Source organism: Equus caballus, chromosome 1 (assembly GCF_041296265.1).
Source record: "Equus caballus isolate H_3958 breed thoroughbred chromosome 1, TB-T2T, whole genome shotgun sequence".
NCBI lineage: Eukaryota > Metazoa > Chordata > Mammalia > Perissodactyla > Equidae > Equus > Equus caballus.
This window is the reverse complement of record NC_091684.1, coordinates 21,975,270-21,998,972: the sequence shown is the minus strand read 5'-3', so window position 1 is coordinate 21,998,972 and position 23,703 is coordinate 21,975,270. Positions and strand designations below refer to the sequence as shown.

General features: G+C 45.3%; 1 long non-coding RNA gene across 1 annotated transcript; it reads right to left on the bottom strand.

The window, feature by feature from the left end:
* Window positions 1-7,704: 7,704 nt before the first annotated feature.
* LOC138916553 (uncharacterized) lies at window positions 7,705-10,874 on the bottom strand. Its single transcript, XR_011423806.1, has 2 exons — window positions 10,565-10,874; window positions 7,705-8,117 (listed from the first exon to the last, which is right to left on the bottom strand). It is a non-coding gene; the product is annotated as an uncharacterized lncRNA (long non-coding RNA).
* Between the last annotated feature and the right edge of the window lie 12,829 nt (window positions 10,875-23,703).

Sequence of the window (23,703 nt, the reverse complement as noted above, 5' to 3'; positions counted from 1 at the left end):
GGTGAGAAAGATGGTCCCTGAGCTAACATCCGTGCCATTCTTCCTCTACTTTGTATATGGGGCGCTGCCACAGCATGGCTTGATGAGCGGTGTGTAGGTCCACACCTACAATCTGAACCTGTGAGCCCTAAGCCACCCATGTGGAGCACATGAACTTAACCGCTGCACCACCAGGCCAGCCCCCTATAAGGGGCTACATAAACTATATAGCCCGTTAAGGCCTATATAATTTCCGATTGGGTAAGTCTTGATACTGAAGCAATGATGAAGGTTGTTGATTAAGCTAGCTTTTATTTTATTCCTACGCAAACTACTTTAGGTTTTGTCATTCTCCAGGGCCAGCTGTGATCTTGCTTTTTATGGCCAAAAAAAACCCTCATTTTCAGTCTCAGGTAATTCCTATCACTAAACAAAATGCTAGTTCCTTGCTAAACTTCATACTTTAAAATCAATAGCATTGATTTTATTAATCTAATTTGGATGTACACTGAAGAATATTAAATTTCTAAGAAATTCTAAAATTGTTTAAATGTGCTTTTGAAATAGCAAATAAAAATCAATAGTACAAAAGCTTGTAGACAAGATTTTTCTTCATTGTCCGCTTATATTAGACTGCCCCTTAAAAAGCCAATAAATATATGGGCCCTATGAAACCACCAATTTTGAGTGTTGATTAGGTGGACTTCTTAGACCAAACAGGATCAGGTTGGTATTGAGACTTGAGATTTTTCAAGAGAAAACTTGGGTTTCCCAAAGCAGTAATGTCTTAGCAGATGGGGATGGAAATAAAATGGATGAGTTAAGAGGTACACTCATCTGTGGACTTCCCACTGACGCTCTTGACTTAAATGATCTTTTGGGGGTTAAAAAAAAAAGTTGGTAATGAGAGTCCCAGTGGGACCTGGAGCTGCACTGCTGCTAGACACTTTTCAGTGATATGCCAGACAAGGGTCTGTCCTCACCTAAGGGCATTTTCTTTCATAAACAGGATCGAAACTTGTTTTTTCCAAAAGCAATAGCTTCAGAAGCTTCTTATTGAGCAGGAGCTGTGGAGGAAGTCGTTGTTCACTCCATGTTCACTCCCCCCTTTCCTGTTGAGTAATGCTTGAGGGGCTGGGTTTCACCGCTGACTGGTTTGATAGACTTTGACTTCAGAATAAATGACCTCCTCAGTTTTATGAGAGAACGTGTAGATACAGCCAACTTGTTGGCAGACATGGGCACACTCTTCCAAAGTTGTTTACTGGACTAACAGGTTAAGGTTAAACATTACTTCCTACCTGATTTCTGTTTTGGAAGTGTTGGCTTCAATTGTTTCAGCTGAAAGAAAGGTCATTTGAGGCTATTAAGACAACCAAAAATGCATTCCAAATATTATCTACTCACCCGGGGAGGGGTGAGGTTCCCACTGCACCTGGATATTTGGGTGTGTTAGGCCTTTGAAAATATGTTGGGGGGCCAGCTCCGCGGCCGAGTGGTTAAATTTGCGTGCTCTGCTGTGGAGGCCCAGGATTCGGATCCTGGGCACGGACATGGCACCGCTCATCAGGCCACGTTGAGACGGCGTCCCACGTCCCACAACTAAAAGGACATGTAACTAAGATATACAACTGTGTACAGGGGAGGGGGTTGGGGAGATAAAGCAGAAAAAAAAAATACGTTGGGTGGAAATTGAGATGTCTTGTTTTTTAAGTATCTTTTAAATAGTTTTATATTTTAGAACCATGTATATGAAATGATTTTGATATAGGTATAGTCTCCTGTCTCCATTTTGACCTTTAATATGAGGTTAATATTGAGCAAGAGTACGTGCGCATCTACTTCCTAAAGTCACGCTGAGCATGGCTCAATTAGCTACAGAGGAACAGGGCAGACTGGGTGGGGCAAGCTCTGGAATTCTACCCACTCACTGAGCAAAGTCGGGCGTTAGGAGAACAGCTTGAACTGAAGCAGCTAGTAGGAAGTCCAGCCCAGCAGGTGAAACGTGGAATCTGGAGGACGTGGCAATCCACCAAAAGCACAATCTGGTAAAGTGGTCTGTGTCAGGCAAGTCTAAGTCCCCATCGGGAACCCGGAGCAGGAAAGCAGGACTGCAAAAGGCTCAAAGCATGTGTAGGAACCCCAGCCATAGGCCAGGCTTCAAGAGCAGCGCTTCCTCTACTTCCTGTGGGGCAATGGCAAGATCAAGGCAGGACCTCAGGCTTAAAGGGCCTGAATGTAGTTAGCACTTCTTCAGGACAGGAACTCAGATGAAAGGAGAATTGACAGATGGGGATCCTGTTATCAGAGCTGAGGTACATGATACCGCTCAGAATCCCCAAGCAAGGCAGTACTCAGAGCCAAGCCACAAGGTCATGATTAGCCTAGAGACAGGCGTGGCTTGATGCTGAGTGAGTCTCAGAGCCTGAAGCTAGAGCTACCTCAGCAGGACTAGTCCTGAAGATCACAGCCACGCGAAGGGGGCAAATGGCCCCAGCTGTTGGGGAAGAGGAGTGCTGCAGGGACAGGGGAAGGGGCCTGCCCTGACTTTCACAACGGAAGCAGTCCCATGTGACGACAGACTCAGCCATGGAGGAGTGCTACGGGGCAGCGGGAATGGGTTATTAATATTTCACACCAGAACCTAGCAATGACCAACAGACAAGGGCCAAGCGCTACCAAACGCTAGCTGTGAAGAGGGCCATAGGTTCCTGGCAAACTGATTTTCCCTGTCTGAAGGCACAGTTTCACCGTAGAAAAATTAGCTCTAGTGATGACTCTAGCCTCCCTACTGGGAACCACTATAAGATGCCCCTCAAGCGGACTAATTGGGTAGGAGAGAATCAAGGTGTTTCCTCTTCCTGGAAGAAAGGAGGCTATGATTTTAGACTAGCAAAACAGCTGTCATTCTACATGGCACATCCGCCATAATCCTCTGGTTGTAGTAATAGCTTTTTGCCACTGAGTCAGAAGGCCTCTCTGATTTGTCTTTCCACACTTGCCCAAGTAATGACCTCTCAGTTTACTCCTCCAGCCTGCTACTAGAAAGAATGGCCTCCTTAGGTCCTCACCTGTAAGAGCTCAGATCTCTCATCATCATCTGTTCAAATCATTCATTCCTCTACTCCAGCTTGTCTGCAGAACACCCCTTCCTACCCGCTGGCAAGCAGAACGTCTTTACACCCACCTCCCCTAACCTACGTACCTGCAGAGGGCTTGCACCCTCTCAGATTCCTTCCTCACTCTCCAGGCATCTTCCTCCACCTGGCCCACTGATGGAGGACGTTTCTCTCATCAAAATGACTTTCTTCTTTTACCAAACTCCTGTAGCACCTCAGGATCGTACTTATCACAGCCTGTCTTAAGTTAACATTATTGATTATGTATCTCTCTCCCCTACAGGACTGTGAGCTCTGGGTGTGTGGAAACTGTGCCTTGTTCATCCTTTTGTCCCCTACTATGCTTGTCCAAACATTCTTCATTTTTGTTGCCAAGATTCTGCATTTTTGTTGCTCGTGATGGACAACACTCTTCATGTTGATGACGTGTTAATAATATGTACATAGCAAAAAGCTGTTCTCATATATCTTAAATGTGAAAGTTAGGAAATGGCTTGGAGTGAAAATTCTACTTAGAGCCAGTAGTCTGATCTGTAACGCAAATAATAGTAATTGCTACAGTTTATCAAGTGCCTATCACGTATAGGCATTATACCACATGTTTGAATTGCATTATCTCATTTCATTCCCAATCCTGCACTGTAGGGTTATGTCTACTGAAGGGAAACTGAGGTTTAGAGAGAAGCTAGGTAATTTGTCTCATATCACCTAGTAGGTGGTAGATCCAGGATTCAGACGCCAAGTCTATTTCTTACTGTTGTGCCGGGTTATTCACCGAACACAGGTATTAGAACTGGCAGCAGTGTCAGAGAAGCCTTCCCCAACCTGTCTCTCTCAGCTAAAGTGGCTTCCAGGTGAGGAAGACTTTACCCCAAGGCGGACTGCCTGGGTTGTCCCACTGGCGCTCACTAATCCAGACTGGGAGGGGCTTCCAGTGCAAGCACACAGTGTGGTTTTGCTTAGGAACCCAAGGACAACTTGTGGGATTTACAAGGGATAGAAGCCTGGATGTTGGTCTTTTCTTAGCAAACTCTACTGCAGTTAAGCTAATAAAGCAAACAGCGATATGGCTACTACATCCTGATCAGCAGCGTGGTTTTTTAATTCATTTGTTGCCTATTGGATGTTGACCAATCGTTTAGGTAAAGGCTGCTGTCATTGATAGAGGTTGTTGGCACAGTATAACTCTGTGGGTAAAATCTAACAGCTGGAATTTAGTGAGCACCAACTGCCTTAAATGGATGCATTAATTTAATACAACAAACCTCCAAGGTAGATACGATTATCCCCCGTTTGGAGATGAGAAAACTAAGGCTTAGAGAAGCTGCCCAAGGTCACACAATTGGTAAGTCACAAAGCTGGGGTTCAAACCTATGCAATCAAACTTGAGACCCTATCCTGCTACTGTCTTTGATTCCCAGGGAGAACTGCTGTTTTATTCATCATCTTAATTTACATGGATGTCTGGGGACAGCGGACATCAATTAAACAAACTAGTACAGTATCCTGGGTTCATGTTTTCTTTCCCTCTCAGTCACTCTCGAGATAGAATACTCTAGCTAGGTCACGTGATACATTACATATTGTCTTACTAAACAATTATACAAAAATACCCTGAAATTTCTACATTCGAAAAGTTGTATCCTTTTTTTATTTTTCCAATAATAAAACATTATAGTCTAATAACTAAGAGCTTGTGCTCTGGAGTCATAGAAACCTGAATTTGATTCCATGCTCTGCACTTTTCTGTAAAATAGGTATAATCATTGGACTAACCTCAGGGTGGCTATAAAAATTAAGCGAGATTATAATATACACAAAGCTTAGCGTGGAGCTCAGTATCAATAAGCCCTCAGTTATTGTCAGTATTATCACTTTTTTTGGTCTCCTTTATCTGCTGGAAGAGAATACACATTAGGGGAAAGATTAAACTATAGCTGGCTTATTATCCCTTTCACTGTTACTTATTTGAAACGTTGTCATTCCTGTTCTTTCCAGAATTCTTTGCACAACTATTACTAGCTTCCCAGTCTTTGAAAAAGAAGGGTGAGAGATGACAAGGAATGGACAGATATCCCCATGTAACTTGCCCTTTTCCAGTGACAACCCTTGTTGTTGGAAGGTGTGGTTTGTGCCCTGGGAAGGTGATGGGCAAAGGACTTTTTATGTTGATTCCTCCCAGGCCAGGAGACTCCAGAGCAGCAACTTGGAGACCAATGGGAATGCCTAGAGCTGAGGCAGCTTCCCGGAGAATCCTGCAGGACTGTGACAGATCGCTGTGACGCTGAGATGTGTTCAATGGAAGCAACTGCTTCTGGGGTCCTTGTTAGAAAGGATGACATTTCCTAGCTCTCTTTGCCCCTTGAAAGCTGGGTGTCATCACACAGGGAGCTGATCATCTGTGGGCTTTGTGGCCCCAACTGTCTCATCTTGGCAACCTAAGAAAGGCCTTAATGGACAAGCTTAAATGATGCTTCACAATTTCAGTTTTCCATCTTGGTGATGCTCTGATGACAGAGGTTAGGTTGAGCTATTCTCACAGGAGCCTGGAGCAGAACCAGAAAAGGCAGGGTCATATCAATCCTGGGCTGGGCAGAGCATTATTAAGAAAATAAATATACTTGTTAAGAAAAACCCTCATATAGGGACAATATAATGGTTAGTGGTGGGGGAGGAGGGAAAAGGAGTATATGTAAAAGAAAATGGTGGGGAAAGCCCCAGAATGTAAAATTCTTTCTACAGTTTGGTGCCAATTTTTATTTTGAAAATTAAACATATTACGCACATTCATATTCATAAAGGAAAGACAGGAAGGAATATACCCGAACAGCATGGATTTAACAGGGATTTCTTGGTGGTGGGAGTACAAGTGCTTTGTATTTTCTTAACTCTCTTTTATGTTTCCAAATTTTGAATAATAAAATACTAAAAACTCAGAAAATCAAAAATTATGATAATTAGGGGAATATGTTATTTTTAAGTCTTATCAATATTGAATAAAAAGCAGTGAAAAACTATGTCAATAGTGTGCTGCCATTCGTGTGATAAAAGGGGAGAACAGTACATATTATTTGCTTGTATATGTATAAAACATCCCTGGAAAATTAAATCAGAGATCAGTCACAGGGAGTTGTCCATGGGAAAGGGAACTGTCCTGTGGGGGACAGGGGTGTGATGGAGAGTTTTCACTATAAACCCTTTTATACTTTATTTTTTATCTAGTGCCTATGTAAAAAGTTTTAAAAATACAGTGCAGGCACTGGCCCGGTGGCACAGCAGTTAAGTTCACACGTTCTGCTTCGGCGGCCCGGGGTTCCCCGGTTCAGATCTTGGGTGTGGACATGGCACCGCTTGGCAAGCCATGCTGTGGTAGGTGTCCCACATATAAAGTAGAGGAAGATGGGCACGGATGTTAGCTCAGGGCCAGTCTTCCTCAGCACAAAGAGGAGGATTGGCAGCAGATGTTAACTCAGAGCTAATCTTCCTCAAAAAAAAAAAAAATACAGTGTATATTTTTTTTTCCTATTTTGGTAATGCCAGGAGTTCCTGAAAACTGTCAGAAAGTGCATCTTTATAAGTAAACTGTCTGTGCACCATTTCAAACATGCTCAGTATGAACTACTGTAGGTAGAATGTCAGCCAGATATCATCCACCATACTGTGTGGTGCTGTTTAAACGCCCGCATGTCAAACGCATATTCTCATTCAGAGCCAATAGAAAAAAAATTAGTGTTAATCTGACCCATCAAGTTTCCATTTTTGCCTTGGCTTCCAAGAAGCCTCGAGCTGTGTTTTGTCTCCAACCAGATTTTCCAGGACAGCCAGGCTCTTCCCTGTATCCCCCCCATTTATTACTTCACTCTCATCGTTGAGCTCTTGTCCTAATTGTTTCTATTTAGTTAGCACTATGCCTTTACCTACACCTAGTTTCAAAACCTAGTTGGAAGGCAATGGATATCTATTACAGTCATCCCTCAGTGTCCACGGGGGATTGATTCCAAGACTCCCACCCGCCATTGATATCAACATGGGCAGATGCTCAAGTCCCTTATATAAAATGGCACAGTGTTTGCGTATAACCTACACACATCCTCCTGTATACTTTGTCATCTCTAGATTACTTATGATACCTAATACAAGTAAATGCTAAGTAAATAATTGTTATACTGTACTCTTTAGGGAATAATGACACGAAAAAAATCATGTTCAGTACAGATGCAACCATCATCGACCTTTCCATTCACTCCGTTGGTTGAATCTGCAGACATGGAACCCATGGATACTGAGAGCTGACTGTAGTTATCTATTGCTGTGTAGCAAGTCACTCCAAAATGTAGAGGCTGAAGGGGCCAGCTTGGTGGCGTAGCAGTTAAGTTTGCACACTCTGCTTTGGCGGCAGCCCAGAGTTTGCAGTTCGGATCCGGGTGCAGACCTACACACTGCCTATCGAGCCACGCTGTGGCAGGCATCCCACATATAAAATAGAGGAAGATGAGCACGGATGTTAGCTCAGGGCGAATCTTCCTCAGCAAAAAGAGGAGGATTGGCGGTGGATGTTAGCTCAGGGCTGATCTTCCTAAAAGAAACAAAAATGTAGAGGCTTAAATCAACAATATATGTTTATTATATCTCACAGTTCCTTTGGGTCAGAAATTCAGGAGCCTTCTAGCTTGGGATCTTTCCAAAGTTTGCACTTAAGACGTCAGCCAGAGCTGCAGTCATCTCAGAGCTTGATTGGGTTTGGAGACTCTGCCTCCAGGATGGTTGGCAAGTCGATGCTGGCTGTTGGTGGGAACCCTTGATCCTGCCCGCATGGCCTTTCCGCAGGCTGCTCGAGCGTCCTCATGACAGGGCAGCCCACAGAGCAGACAATCCAAGAGAGAACAAAGCAGAAGCCACAATGCTTTTTATGACTTTGACTTCGGGATCACACACCTTCATTTCTGCCATGTCTTCTTTTTTTAGAAGCAAGTCACTAAATCCAGCCAGTCTTCAGGAGGGGGCGCTATTAGGTTCCACCTTTGGAAGAGAGGAGTGTCAAAGAATTTGTAGTCATATTTAAAAACCACAGCAGGGTATATAATAAGTAATCAGAATTAGCCAATATCAAATCAGTCAGATGAAGAGGGAAAGACAATGAGAAATGAAGGGAAGGTCGTTTTCAGAAGGAAAGACCACCTATTCAGCACCTGCTATGTCCTGGGCTCTGTATTTCATCTACATTATTGTGTTTAATTTCATAAAAACATTCTCAGCTTTACAGATGAGAAAGGTGAGACTCTGTGAGGATGTATAACTTGTCCAAGGTCACATAGCCAGTAAGTGTCAGAGGAGCATGTCAAGCACATGTCAGCCTGAGGTCACAGCTGTGCTATCACGCTACTCAGTGGGGAATAGAAAGCCTTCTCAGTTATTTGCTGCCCTGACTTATGTAAGCCATGGTCATTTTGCCACCAGGGAGAAACGTGATTAATCCTCCAAGCTGAATGAGTTCTGATAGAGCTGTTTAACTCGTTTCTAAACCCTCTGGAACCAAACAGGTGTTAATTCTCCTTCAGTATTTGTTCAGTGAGGGTAGCTCCTGCCTCTCCTCACCCCTGACTTTGAAAGCCAGCCAACTTCTCTTCCCATTGCAGCTGGCTATGACATGGAGGCCAGCGGGGTCAGTGGAGTAGGGTGACACTGAGCACAGGGGTATGTGAGGACAAGGCCCTCCCTGTTATGGGGACTGAGCCAAGCCCCACAGGGTGGAGATCAGACAGCCCATCTGCCCTGGTGCCATGCTGGACTGCGGGGCCCTGATAAGGCCAGGGAACCACCCGCCCAACTCAGTGTCCTCTTCCAAATATACATTTCTCCCAACACCTCCCTCCCAGCCGTTGATTGTCACATGGGTGCTTTCCTCCAAAGGTAGCTGGCGGCCTCCTTACCACTGCGGGATGGGACCTGAACCAGGGCAGAACCAGCTCTTTGCGGTGCCAGGTTCACTGGTGGGGGGCTGTGGAGAAAGGGCTCTGAACGCCTCCTTCTCCTGCGCCCGTTTCCCTTCTCAGCTTTGGCCACTCCATTCCTCTTAGGAAACAAATGTTTCTAACAGATTCTCCAGTCAACACTGTCCTTTATGCTGAGAGCTCATGCCTGGACAGCCACTGGAATTCTGCTCCACTGGTGGCCTCAGCTCCGAAGGCACACTTCCTTGTACAGAGAATTTCCTTGGGCTGGAAGTTTGAGAAACCAGTGATATTGCTGAGCCAAAGCGGGAGCAAGAAGTAGGCCAACCAAGCCGTTAACCAGGGCTCCGGTCTATAAGGGCACTAAAAACCATCCCAATAAAGGTGAAAGAGATGCATGTCAACTGACTGGAATTCCTCTTAGGAAGCATCTTTCAACCATCTGTGGGTGAAATACTACAGGGAAGTGCTTTGAGGTGGAGGAAGGCAATGAGACCGCTTGCATCAGTTTATTGCCCTAGGTGGAGATCTGGTTAAAAGCAGGGCCTTTTTGTCTGGGTGTGGTCTGTGTATTCGAAGCCCATTGCTGCTCCCACCCACCCTACTTGGTCCTCCACCCTTCTCTCTGTGCTCAGCCTCCTCTCTAAGTAAAGGAGTAACAAATATTGAGAGGTTATCGGCAGGGCTAATAACAACCACTAAGTTGTTAGCTCTCGTAGAAGGACCCCCCAGGGCCCATCTGCCTGGCGGGAGCAGCATGTGTCTGGGGCAGGCTGCCCTCTGAGCAGGGCCTCTCTGGAGTGGTCAGAGCTGCCGCTCACTGGGATGAGGGAAGGCTGTAGGAAGGACCAAACCCATAAACCAGCTGCTGCCTGTCCACCTGCCCCTCAGACCTTCCTCCTGGCTTTCAGGTCAGCAATTAGGGTTGAATTTTCCCTTTCCTTGTAGCTGGGGCTGATCCCTCACTTGGAAACCCCCAGGACATCTGACCAGGAGGGCAGCTGTGAGTCCACCAGTCCGCGTTACATGCTTACATGCAGGTGAATAAAAACTGGCTCACTGCTCAGGTGGTTGGCCATGTTGCCCTGAGACCCCAAGAGTGTGCAGTGTGGGCCCTGGAAGAGGTCAGCCTAAGGGTAGAAAGAATGGGAATGATGAACTCCGCTAGTACGTGTGGTGCCCCCGCCGTGTCTGAGCCAGCGAGCTGGGTGCGTCACCTGGACCCTCGAACTCCTGATGATGCCCCCAGGGGCAGGCTCCAATATTACCTCCCCTCTTATGAGTGACAACCCGCAGGCCCCTAGAGGCTAAACATAATGGTGTTGCCCACGATGGTGACCAGTAAGTGGGGTACAGGAGTCAAAGGCTGGTGGCTCTGGCTCCTGAGCCCTGGGAGCCACTGTGTCTCCCCTGAGAGAAATTGCTTCTTCTATGCTGGGGACCCCCAGTGCTCGCCTCTCCCATGCCTCCGCTCTGCTCCACCCTCCCCTGGGGATGGAGGCTGGGCCCTCTCACCCTGGGAAGCTGTTAGGGCAGCTCACGTGATCCCTGCCATGAGACAGGATTTCCAGAACAGATCTGGGGCCTGAAACCGGGCCACGCGCATCCCTCGAGAAGGCAGAGCCCAGCCTGGTGAGAAGATGCTGGGCTGGAGATGCGCAAAGCTGGGATCACTCCGGCAGACTCCACACCAGGGCGAGGCAGTGAGGTGAGGCAGAGACTGAGTGACGAGAAGAAAGCAAGGGCATGAACTTGTAGCCAGAAGCTCTGCTGCGGCCCAGCTGAGTGACCTGGGGCGTTTCTTCTCTGAGCTCAGTTTTCTCAGCTGTAAAGTGGGGATGAGCATATTTACCTTGTAGAGTTGATGCTGAGGATGAAACAAGTGTGAGTCAGTTGCCTGGCCCTGGGGCTGGCCCACCTCAGGCATCCAGATGTTGTCACTGAGGGGCGTGTGAGGCCCCTCCTCGTCCCTCCCCCAGCCCCATGCCCACTGCACCTCTTCTCTTCCTGCCTCTTGCCTCTTCTTCCACTTTCATTCTTTCTCTCCATCATCCTTCTCTGCAGTTGGAGGCCTCAGAGCGGCCAGAGAGATGTGGCTGAGTATCCAGTAAGACTAGGGAAGAGTCACTGGGCACACCTGTTGGTGGCTTACAACACTTCCAACCGCAAAGGTTAACTGAGCTGTGCTCTGAGTCCATCGGGGAACACGTGTCCCATGACAGCCACACCCAATGCCTCTGTCCTCCCCACATCCCCTCACTCACAGGCACCTGCTTGACACCGCCCCTCCTCACCCCTGACCTCTACCCCAGGAGTTCCAACTATGGTCCAGGAGAGACACTCGACTACAGAGACCATGGCCACAGTCACTTTGAGCTGGTGGGGGAGACTGCAGACCGCCTTTCTCCCTGCCCCGCACTCCCCCAGCCCAGAGGAAAAGAGAAACGTGGGGAGGCGCCCAGAGATCGCTATGCTTGGCTGGCTGGCTTTCTGTGTGCAGGGTATTGAGGCCGCCTAGCTGACAGATAGTAAACACGGATAAAGGCTCCAGGGCAGAGAAGAAGGGGGGTCACTGGGATGAGACAGGCCAAGGCACTGGGGGGTGGTTTTGAGGGTCTTGGGAGAAGACCAGATGGCTCCCTGTCATGTCCCCATCTGGGCCTCGGCTAACTTTAAGCTGAGTGAGCAGGGCCTGTAGACAAAGGCTGGTGTGCTCACAAAGGGGCCACGGGGAGTATGGCCTGGGGAAAAGTGGAAGCAAGGGGTTCCCCCTTCTGTGTGAGGCCTGGCAGCTCGGGACTCCCCTCTTGATGCCCCCTCCCCATTCCCCATCTTAGTCCGGGGACCTGGTGCCATCTCCACAGTGCCCCTCAGCTCACCTACTCCTGTGAGGCCTGGAAGAGCTCCACATACTGTGAGTGTCCATTTTTCCTGTAAGAGTCTGGGGTCCCTGCAACCCAGCTGATGGCAGGGCTCAGGGAAAGGCCTGAGGCTGATTGGGAGAGCTTGGCCTCAGCCACCAGCCCTGTGACCCCCCCCCCCCCCCCCAGCATGGTCCCAAACCAAGAGGATCTAGGCTCCAAGCCCAGGATGGAGTTCTGAATGAGGAAGGAGGCAGGGAGCTGCCTGTTCTCCATCTAGGCTCATGTGCCACCCTCACTCCAAACATGGATCATGGGCTCCATTCAACATACTGCTGTTCCCAAGGCTTCATGTTGTGCCCAAGCCCCTGCAGAAGAGAGAGTATCAGAGACATCCCAATTCCTGTTGGCCGAATTCTCTTATTTCACCCTCTGCCTTCCTCCTCAGGGAGGCCTTCCAGCCCACAGCCTGACCACCTGAGCTCTGAGCTGCCAATCAAGTCCAGCTCAGCACTGAGCACTGAGAAGAATTGTCCTCCCCCCCACCTCCCCCGCTCTCCCTCCCTTTCCAGTCCATCCCAGGCTTTACCATGTAGCCAAGTCCTTCCCAGAGAGATACCAAGACAAAGAAAGTAGGCAGAAGGGCCGGCCCTGTGGCCCAGTGGTTGGGTTCGCACACTCCACTTTGGCAGCCCGGGGTTTCACTGGTTTGGATCCTGGGCGCGGACATGGCACCGTTCATCTGGCCATGCTGAGGTGGAATCCCACATGCCATAACTAGAAGGACCCACGACTAAAATATACAACTAGGTACTGGGGGAGGCCGGGGGCAGTTGGGGAGAAAAAGCAGGGAAAAAAAAAAAAAAAAAGCAGGCAGACCTGGGTTCTAAATCTATCCCTGTGCCGTGACTTTAAGCAAGTCACTTACTTTCTTTGAGCCTCGGTTTCCTAATCTGACACTGGGAAAGTGGGAACCTCCTTGCAGAGTTGTTGTGAGGATTTAACAAGGTAAGCTCTGTGCTCTATAGATCCTCTGTAGACCCTGCCGTATGTAACAGAGGCCACATGGCCATCATCTCCCATGGATGCTTCCTCCTAGATCTGTCTCCATTGCGGCCCCTCTTTCTATTCCTTTTGTTGTGGCCCTCATGGAGGGTCCTCATTTTTTACCTGAATTCATTTAAACAGCCTGTTCCTGGTCCTTGCCACTCCCAGTCTCAGCCTCTTCACTCCGGTCTCACAGTGTTGCAGAGGGAGCTCTTTAAGATGCAAATCATGGTCCTGTCACTCCTGCCCAGAGTCTGTGACTTATAAGAAAGATGAACTCCAGCTTCCTTCACATACAAGGAGCCCACCGGGGGTCTGGCCCAGTATGTTCCTGGCTTTGTTTCCACACTCCATCCACTCGCCTCACTCCACCACTGCTTTCACACCACTGTGTCATTGCACAGGCTCTTTCCTCAGAGTGGCATGTCCTTTCCCAGCTCACCCGACAGCCAACTCCCTGTCCTCCCATGGAAAAGGGAGAGGGCACCCACTATGTGCCAGACACTGGCATTCTCTCAGGAGGTACCCACTGTTATCATCCCCCTCCACAGGTGATCAAACCAAAGTGCCAAAGTCTCAGGTGGTTGCTTGTGCTCCAAATCCATGCTCTTCTGTCACAACCGTCTCCCAGCTCAGATGCTTCCTCCTCCACGAAGGCTCTCTCCATTCCAAGTACGCGGGCTGGATCTGGCTTGGTGTTTTAGGGGACAGAGTGTGTAGATTTCAGAGAAGCAAAAAGTCTCTGTTCAGGGAAAGTTCACGAGCAGCCCAGCAAACATGGACTCAGCAGCTCCCGCATTCCAGGGACAGGTCTGGGTGCTCTAGGGGGTTCAAAACCACTAGGTGGACAAGAGCAAGTGCCAGTGAGGATGTGGAGAAATTTGAGTCTCCATGCACTGCTAGTGGGAATATGAAATGGAACCACCACTTTGGAAAACATTTTGGCAGTTCCTCAAAAAAAAAAAAAAAGTTAAACATAGAGTTACCCCATGATCTAGCAATTCCACTCCTAGGTATATGCCCCAATTTATCGAAAACCTGTGTCCATGTGAAAAGTTGTGCACAAATGTTCATAGCAGCATTATTCATAATAGCTAAAAAGTGGAGCAACTCAAATGTGCAACTGATGAACGCATAAACAAAATGTGGGGTACCCATATGATGGCATATTATTCAGCAACAGAAAGGAAGGAAAAACTGACACATTCTACAACACGGGTGAAACTTGAAAACCTTATGCTAAGTGAGAGAAAACACATATTGTATGCCTCTGTTTTATGTGAAATGTCAAGAATAGTCAAATTCATAAAGACAGAATGTAGAGCAGAGGTTCTCAGGAGCGAGGAGTATGGTGACTGCTAATGGCTATGGAGTTTCTTTGGCGGGTGATAAGAATGTTCTAAAATTAGGTAGTGGTGATGGCTGCAGAACTCTGTAAATATACTAAACACTACCGAATTGTTCACCTCACAAGGATGAATTTTAGGGTATGTGAATTATATCTCAATAAGCTGTTTTAAAAAACAAAAGCAAAACTAGATACAACCTGAATGCTCAAGAATAGGAGACTGGGTGAGAAAATTGTGATACAACTGTCTGATAGAACACTCCTCAGTGATTTCCAGTGATAGAAAATAATGATATGAAAACATTTTAAGATTATTGAACAGGCATAAAAGGAGTTACGGAACTCTAAATAGAATATTTGATTCCACTCTAAGTGTGGTGTGTGTGTGTGTGTGTGTGTGTGTGTGTCTACAAAGGAAAATGGAAAAATCGCAGAAATGTTACAAGTCCCAGCTGGGGCATCATGGATAAGTGTTGTCCTTTTGGGGGAGGGTAGGAGGAAAAGCTCTGAATTTTCTATTTCCACACAGCAAATATATATTAGTTGTGTAATTTCTTAAAATAGTGATTAAGAGGTCATCTGTGCCCCTCCAAGGGCTCACAAGCCAGGAGGGAGACAGATACAAACACTGCAAAGGAAGGCTAAGAGAGTGGGAGAGGGTAGAGGTAAGTCTTACTGAGGGGCTTCAGGGAGATCTCCTAGAGGGGATGGAGTTTGAAATTATGGCTGGAAGAAGCATTCTGGGGAGAAACCAAAAAACGGCCAATGACCCTTGGTTTTTGAGGGGACAAATGGAGAGAGGCAAAGGGCATTTCTCATAGTTGTCCCCAAAGATGCTGTGTGCTGTGACCCAGTCCTCCAACAATGCTGGTTGAATAACTCCAGATAGCGATTATGCCTTCCATACCCCCACAACCACTTGTGGGAGAGTGGGTATATTTGTCAAAACCAGTAATGGAGATCGCTCAGGCTGGCCCTGGTAGCGTTTCAATAGGGTTTGGACCAGAGTTCCCTGGAGCAGCCACATTGGTGGGTGGGAGGGGGACCCCATCTTCCCAGTAAAGGGGATGAAGAGAGGCAGGAGACGGACCCTCAGGACCCTGCCATTTCCCACCTTCCACTTTCTCTTGATCTTTTTTTCATGCTGTTTCCTCTCAAGCTGGAGGAGTGGCTGGTGGGCTATGACTTGAAGTCAGAGACTGTGAAATAAAGCCACCTTCGAGATCAACAGGAAGCAGGGAGATAAATCACGAGGAGAATGACTTGGGGAGGGTGTGTGTTGAGTTGGGTCTTATTTTTAGTGGTCACAGTGGTGAGCGTGGTGGGGAATTGAGGCCAGAAGCAGGAAGCCTGGTTTCCCAGCCTCAGCTTTTGATGGTTTCTGGGTCCCCTTGGGCCTGCAAAGAAGGCACCCATCTCTGTGGTGAACCAGCTCTTTTAGTTGCCTTTGTCTTCGAGAGGTGTTAACATGTTCTGGCGAAACTGCTGCTCCTGTGAGGGGTCCCTCAAAGCATGAGCAGAGCAGAGCGTGTTATGCCTAAACCTGCAGCCTCGAGAATGAGCCCCCAACGCATACACTCACACAGCATGTTTACTCACGACGTGGGGAAGACAGCCTTCATCAGAATCTCAAAGGATCCACAATCTGCACCAAGTTGAGAATCATGAGAAAAAGAGCGCTGGACTGGGAGTCAAAAACAAAGTTTGAATCTCAAGCCTTGCAACTTATTTGCTGTGTGATTTTAAGCAAGTTATTTAATGTCTCTGAGCCTTGGTTTCCTCATCTGGAAATGATGTCTAAATGAGCTATCAGACCTGAAAGCATCTACTCCTGATTCTTAGGTGCTAAGGAATATTTGCTGTATCTGAGTCTCTCCAGAGAGGGTGGGAGGGCATTCTGGGGCAAACAAGGCAAGCGTGCCATGTAGCAGGAAGGAACTGGGTTGGTTGTAGGGCTTATTAACTATACAAAGGCACCGCCACAAAGAACCACTTCTTTTTCCTGTTTGTCACCCCCTCCTACCCGTACTCCCCCACCAATATTTCACCCAGAACTACATCCTATACCCCACCCACCAGGCATCTTGCTCCCTTCTTGTTCGCCTTTCTAGCTACAACATATGTTACCTTGTGTCCTGACTCCTCCAGAACACCGAGTGCACCGAGGGTAGAGAAATGGCCTGGGAGGGAACAGCAGAGGGGAGTCAAACAGGCCTGCTTGAGGCCGGCCTCTACCGAGTTGTGAGATCTTGGGCAATTCAATCCCTCTGAATTTTTCATCTATAAAGGAGGAATAATTAAGAGTTCCTTCCTTACAAGATCTTGTTTTGAAGGCTAAATGAGTTGTTGCTTGTAAAGATTTGGACAGAATGAGGTAAGCTCTCAGTGAGTCTCGGTTATTATTTTCTTCTTTCCCCCGGTATGTGCAGTAAGGCCCTGAGCAGGGCCGCGGCTTCCAAAACTCAGCCAGGTCTCATTCCTGCCCTTCCCACGAATGTGCCTTTCTAAAAGGCACTCCCACGACTGGCTTCTTGCCAACGTGAGCACTATCTAAATGCCCTTCCAGATGACTGGGTCCCAAAACCGGTTGCATGTCAGAATCACCTGGGGAAGCTTTTAAAAAAAATACAGATTCCCAGGTCCCCTTCTTACTTATCAAGTCAGTTTCTGGGAATGGGGTCCAGGAAACTGCGCTTTTAAAAAAACACTCCTCATGTGACTCAGACACAGCCAGGAAATCACTATTTTAGAGGAAAACACCCTTCTTTTCTGGTAAAGCTCCTCGTCAGTAAGCTTCAAGCCATTTGTTCTATTATTCAGAACATATAATTGACAATGACAAAATGTGTTTATGTTTTCCCTCATTCAAAAAATATTCAGAGTGCCTCCTGTCCAGAACAACAGTTAAGAGTTTAGGCTCTACACAGAAGTCGAAATTAGTGGGGTACACCTGAAATTTACATAATGTTCTAAACCAATGTTACCTCAATTTAAAAAAAAAGAAAGAGAAAACAAAAAAGGTTAGGCTCTGGGCCACTTCACACCCATTAGGGTGAATAAAAACAAAAAGACAGGGGCCAGCTCGGTGGCACAGTGGTTAAGTTTGCCCGCTCCGCTTCGGTGGCCCAGGTTCACCAGTTCAGATCCTGGATGCGGACCTACACACTGCTTATCAAGCCATGCTGAGGCAGGCATCCCACATATAAAATAGAGGAAGATGGGCACAGATGTTAGCTCAGGGCCAATATTCCTCAGCAAAAAGAGGATGATTTGTGGCGGATGTTAGCTCAGGGCTAATCTTCCTCAAAAAACCCAAAACAAAATGACAAATGATAACAAGTGTCAGTGAGGAGGCGGAGAAACTGTCACCCTCATACACTGCTGGTGGGAATGTAACATGGTGCAGCCTCTTTGAAAAATAGTCCGGCAGTTCCTCAAAAAGGTAAACATAGATTTAGCATACAATCCAGTAATTCCACTCCTTCCACTCCTGGATATATACCCAGGAGAAATGAAAACATATGGTCACACAAAAATTTGCTCATGAAATGGTCAGAGCAGCATTATTCATAATACCCCAAAAGTGGAAACAACCCAAATGTCCATCAGCTGATTAATGGATAAAGTGTGGTATATATATTTCCACACACAGTGGAATATTATTTGGCAATAAAAGGAAATGAACTATTGATGCATACTGTAACATAGATGAGCCTTGAACACATTATGCTATGGCCGGCCCTGTGGCCGACTGGTTAAATTTGCACGCTCTGCTTGGGCCACCCGGGGTGGGCCAGTTCGAATCCTCGATGCAGACCTACACACCACTCATCAAGCCATGGTGTGGTGGCCTCCCACACAGAGGAACTAGAATGACCTACAACTAGGATGTACAACTATGTACTGGACCTTTGGGGAAAAAAAAAAAAGAGGAAGATTGGTTAGCTCAGGGCCAATCTCCTCACCAAAAAAAAAAGAAAGGAAGGAAGGCAGGAAGAAAACCATTATGCTAAGTGAAAGAAGCCAGTCGCATATTATAAGATTCCAGTTATATGAAATGTCCAGAATAGGCAAATCTGCAGAGACAGAAAGTGGATTGGTGGTTCCCCGGGGCTCGGGATTGGGTGAAATGGGGAAGGGTTGCTAACGAGTACGGGCTTTCTTTCTAGGGTGATGAAATGTTTTAAAATTGATTGTGGTGGTGATTGCAGAACTCTATGAATATGCTAAAAACTGCCTAATTGCACACTTTAAGTGGGTGAATTGTATGATATGGGAATTAGATCCCAATAAATCTGTTATAAAGAATAAAGAGTTCAGGCTCTGGAGTCTGACTCCCCAGGTTGGAATCCCAGCTCCGTCATTCTCCACCTGAGCAATTGGGGGCAAGTAAGATAACCTCTCCGTGCCTTTAGTTGGCTCATATGGTTGTCGGAAGACTAATTGAGTTAACACATGAAAAAGCTTAGAAGAGTACCTGGCCCATGGGAAATGTTCAGTAAATATTAGCTATTACTGCTTTGAGCCAGGCATATTCTAGATCTGTGCTGCCCACTATAGTAGCTACTGCATTTGAAATTTAGCTACTCTGAATGGAGATATGCCGAAAGTATAAAATCCACACCAGATTTCAAAGACTTAGAATACAAACAAAATAAAATACCTTATTAATAATTTTTATATTGATTGCATGTTGAAATGATAATATTTTTGATAGATTGAATAAAATATATCAGTAAAATTGATTTCACTTTTTTCTTTTTTTAATGTGACTACTATAAAATTTAAAATTTGTGTACAACTCACATAATAATGGTAAAAGATTGAAAGTTTTCCCCTGAGATCAGGAATAAGACAAGGATGTTCGCTTTTGCCACTGCTCAACATTGTGCTGGGGGTTCTAGCCAGGAAAATTAGGAAGAAAATGAAATAAAAGGCATCCAGATTGGAAAGGAAGAAGTAAGACTATCTCTATTGGCAGATGAACTTTTATGTATAAAAGTCTAAGGAATCTACAAAAAAAGAGATACTACTAGTAAAGCTAATAAACAAATTCAGCAAGTTTTCAGAATGTAAGATCTATATACAAAAATCAATTGCATTTCTATACACCGGTAATGGACAGTCTGAAAATGAAATTTAGAAGCAATTCTACTTACAATAGTATCAAAAAGAATAAAATGCTTAGGAATAAATTTAACAGGAGAAGTGCAAGATTTGCACGTTGAAAATTGCAACACAATTGTTGAAAGAAATTAAAGACCTAAATAAATGGAAAGACAGCTCGTATTCATGAATCAGAAGACTTAATATCATTAAGACAGCAACATTTCCTAAATTGACCTATAGGTTCAATGGCTTCTTTGCAGAAGTTAATAAGCTGATCCTAAAATTCATATGGAAATGCAAGGAAATCAGAATAGCTAAAACAATTTTGAAAAGAAAAACAAAGTTGGAGGACTCAGACTTCCCAGTTTCAAAACTTACTACAAAGCTACAGTAATGAAGACAGTGTGGTACTGGCCTAAGGATAGGCATATAGATCAATGGAATAGAATTGAGAGTCCAGAAATAAACCCTCGCATTTACGGTCAATTGATTTTCAACAAGGGGGCCAAGACTATTCAGTGGGGAAAAGTCTTTTCAACAGGTGGGGCTGAGGCAAATGGAGAGCCAATGCAAAAAGAATAAAACTGAACCCATAACCTTACACCATATACAAAAGTTGACTCAAGATGGACCCAAGATCTAAATGTTAACTGTAAACTGTAAAACTGGGGCCGACCCCTTGGCTGAGTGGTTAAGTTCTCGTGCTCTGCATTGGCAGCCCAGAGTTTCACCGGTTCAGATTCTGGGCATGGACAGGGTGCCGCTCATCAGGCCACGTTGAGGTGGCATCCCACATGCCACAACTAGAAGGACCTGCAACTAAGATACACAACTATGTACCAGAGTGGGATTTGGGGAGATAAAGCAGAAAAAAAAAAAAGATTGGCAACAGTTAGCTCAGGTGCGAATCTTTAAAAAAAAAAAAAGAGCTAAAACTATAAAACTCTTAGAAGAAAACATAGGGATAAATCTTTGTGACCTTGGAGTGTTTTCTTATATATGACACCAAAAGCACAACAACAAAAGAAAAAATAAACTAGGCATCATCAAAATTAAAAACTTTTGTGCTGCAGAGGACACCATCAAGACAGTAAAAAGGCAACCCACAAATGGGAGAAAAATTTTGCAAATTATGTATCTTATTGATCAGGGACTTGTATCTAGAATATATACAAAGAACTATCAGAACTCAATAATAAAAATATAAGTAATCCAATTTAAAAATGAGCAAAGGATCTGAATAGACAATTCTCCAAAGAAGATATACAAAGGGCCAATAAGCACATAAAAAGATTCTCAACATTGTTAACCATCAGGGAAATACAAATCAAAACCACAATGAGATACCACTTCCCACTGGTAGGAGGGCTACAGTAAAAAGCAAAACAAAAACAAAAACAAAACAGATAAATGTTGGAAAGAATCTGGAGAAATTGGAACCCTCATACACTGTGGGTGGGAATACAACATGGTGTAGCCACTTTGGAAAGCAGTATGGCAATTCCTCAAAAAGTTGAACATAGTTACCATACCATGATGCAGCAATTCCGCTCCTAGGTACATACTCAAGTGAAATGAAAGCATATGAAATCTACACACACAGGAAGTAGATTAGTGGATGCCAGAGCACTGGGGGAAGGGAGCAAAGCAACTATTCATGAATATGGCCTTTCTTTTTTGGGTGATGAGAATGTTCTAGAACTAGATAGTGGTGATGGCTGCACAACCTTTGAATATACTAAAAACCACTGAATTGTACCGTTTAAAAGGGTGAATTTTATGTTATGTGAGTTATATCTCAATTTTTTAATGGAAAAAAATACATGTGGCTCACATTTTTCAGAGTCAAATTTTTTTAAAAGACTATTTTTTAGAGTAGTTTTAGATTCATAGCAAAACTAAACAGAGGGTACAGAGTTCCCATACACCCCCCCATCCCCACACAGCACAGCCTCTCCCGCCATCAACTTCCGGCACCAGAGTGGTACATTTGTTACAACTGATGAACCTACATTGACAAATTTTTATCACCCAAAGCCCATAGTTTACATTAGGGTTTGTTCACTCTTGGTGCTGTACAGTGTGTCGCTTTTGATAAATGTGTAATGACATATATCCACCATCACGGTATCATACAGAATAATTTCACTGCCCTCAAAATCCTCCATGCTCCCCCTGTTCAGCACTCCCTCCCCCTAACCCCTGGCAGCCGCTGATCTTTTTATTGCCTCCATGGTTTTGCCTTTTCCAGAATGTCATATAGTTGGAATCATACAGTATGCAGCCTCTTCAGACTGGCTTCTTTCACTTAGTAATATGCACTTGTTTCCTCCATGTTGTTTCATGGCTTGATAGCTCATTTCTTTTTAGCACTGAATAATATTCCTTTATCTGGATGTACCACAGTTTCTGTATCCATTCTACTGAAGGACATCTTGACTGCTTCCAAGTTTTGCCAATTATTGATAAAACTGCTATAAACATCCATGTGTAGGTTTTTGTGTGGACATAAGTTTTCAATTCATTTGGGTAAATACCAAGGTGCATGATTGCTGGATCATATGGTTAAGAGTATGTTTAGTTTTATACAATAAGATATCACCTTATACCCATTAGAATGACAAAAATAACTAAAACAAATAGTAACAAATGTTGGAGAGGTTGTCAAGAAAAAGGAACCCTCATACATTGCTTGTGGGAATGCAAACTGGTGCAGCCACTATGGAAAACAGTATGGAGATTCCTCAAAAAATTAAAAATAGAACTACCATACGATCCAGCTATCCCACTACTGGGTATCTATCCAAAGAGCTTGAAGTCAGCAATTCCAAAAGTCCCATGCACCCCAATGTTTATTGCAGCATTATTTACAATAACAAAGACGTGGAAGCAAGCTAAGTGCCCATCAACAGATGATTGGATAAAGAAGATGTGGTATATATATACAATGGAATACTACTCAGCTGTAAAAAAAAAGAACAAAATCGTCCCATTTGCAACAACATGGATGGACCTTGAGGGAATTATGTTAAGTGAAATAAGCCAGATAGAGAAGGACAATCTCTGTATGACTCCACTCATATGAGGAATTTAAAAATGCAGACAAAGAGAACAGATTAGTGGCTACCAGGGGAAAGGTGGAATGGGGGGCAGGCACAAAGGGTGAAGGGGTGCACCTACAACACGACTGACAAGCAATAATGTACAGCTGAAACTTCACAAGATTGTAACCTATCATTAACTCAATAAAAATTAAATTAAAAAAAAAGATTATGTTTAGTTTTATAAGAAACCGCCAAACTGTCTTCCAAAGCAGCTGCACCGTTCTCCATTCCCACCAGCAACGAATGAGCGTTCCTGTGCTCCTCATCCTCGCCAGCATTTGGTGCTGTCAGTGTTCCAGATTTTCGCCCTTCTAATTGGTGTGTAATGATATGTCATTGTCGTTGTATCCCATTATGTTTTTATTGAACAGTGCTGCTCTCGACACTGGGGTACAGCAGTGAGTGAGACTCCCCAAATCCCACCGCACGTGGAGATCCTATTTTTGTGGAAGGAGATAATAGAGGCAAGCCACACAGCTCAGTTGGCTTCTCCCAAAGTACAAGATCCAAGACACAAGACCCAAGACCCAATCCTAACCAGTGCTTGCGTAAGTGAGAAGTGTCTCCAGCGTGGAGACAAGACAAGGGAGTACGAAGATTCAGTGCTGCCCTCACCCACCACTAGAAACCTCAGCGAGAGCACAGGTCAGAATCACAAAGAACAAGGAGCTGGTGTGTGCCCACGTCACCTGCTCCAACACCCTGATTTGACAAAGGTGGTCACACAGCTGGTTTAAGACAGGCCAGAACTACACCCCATGTTTCCTGAGTTCAGGGTCAATGTATGATGTTGGCCAGGACTAAACTTCTAATGAGAAAGGGAAACTCACATCTCTGGCTGGGACCCCTGCCACAGCAGAGTCGCCGCAGCCCCCACACCACCTACAGAAGTGTCGGCACCTTGACCCAGAAGTTCCACTGCCAGGACTTTATCCTACACACACACCCACACGTGTGCACAACTTAGGACAAGTATCCACTGCAGCATCGTTTTTAATAGAAAGCACTGGACGTTACCCACGTTCATCAGTGGGAGGCTAGTTAAACACACTACGATGCATCCATAAAGGGCTGTAAGAATTTGGCAGTAAAAAAATGTAAGAAAGCTGTTTGTGTTCTAATAGGGAACAATTTCCAAAATCCATCATTAAGCTAAAAAGTGAGGTGCAGACAGGGTGCAGAGTG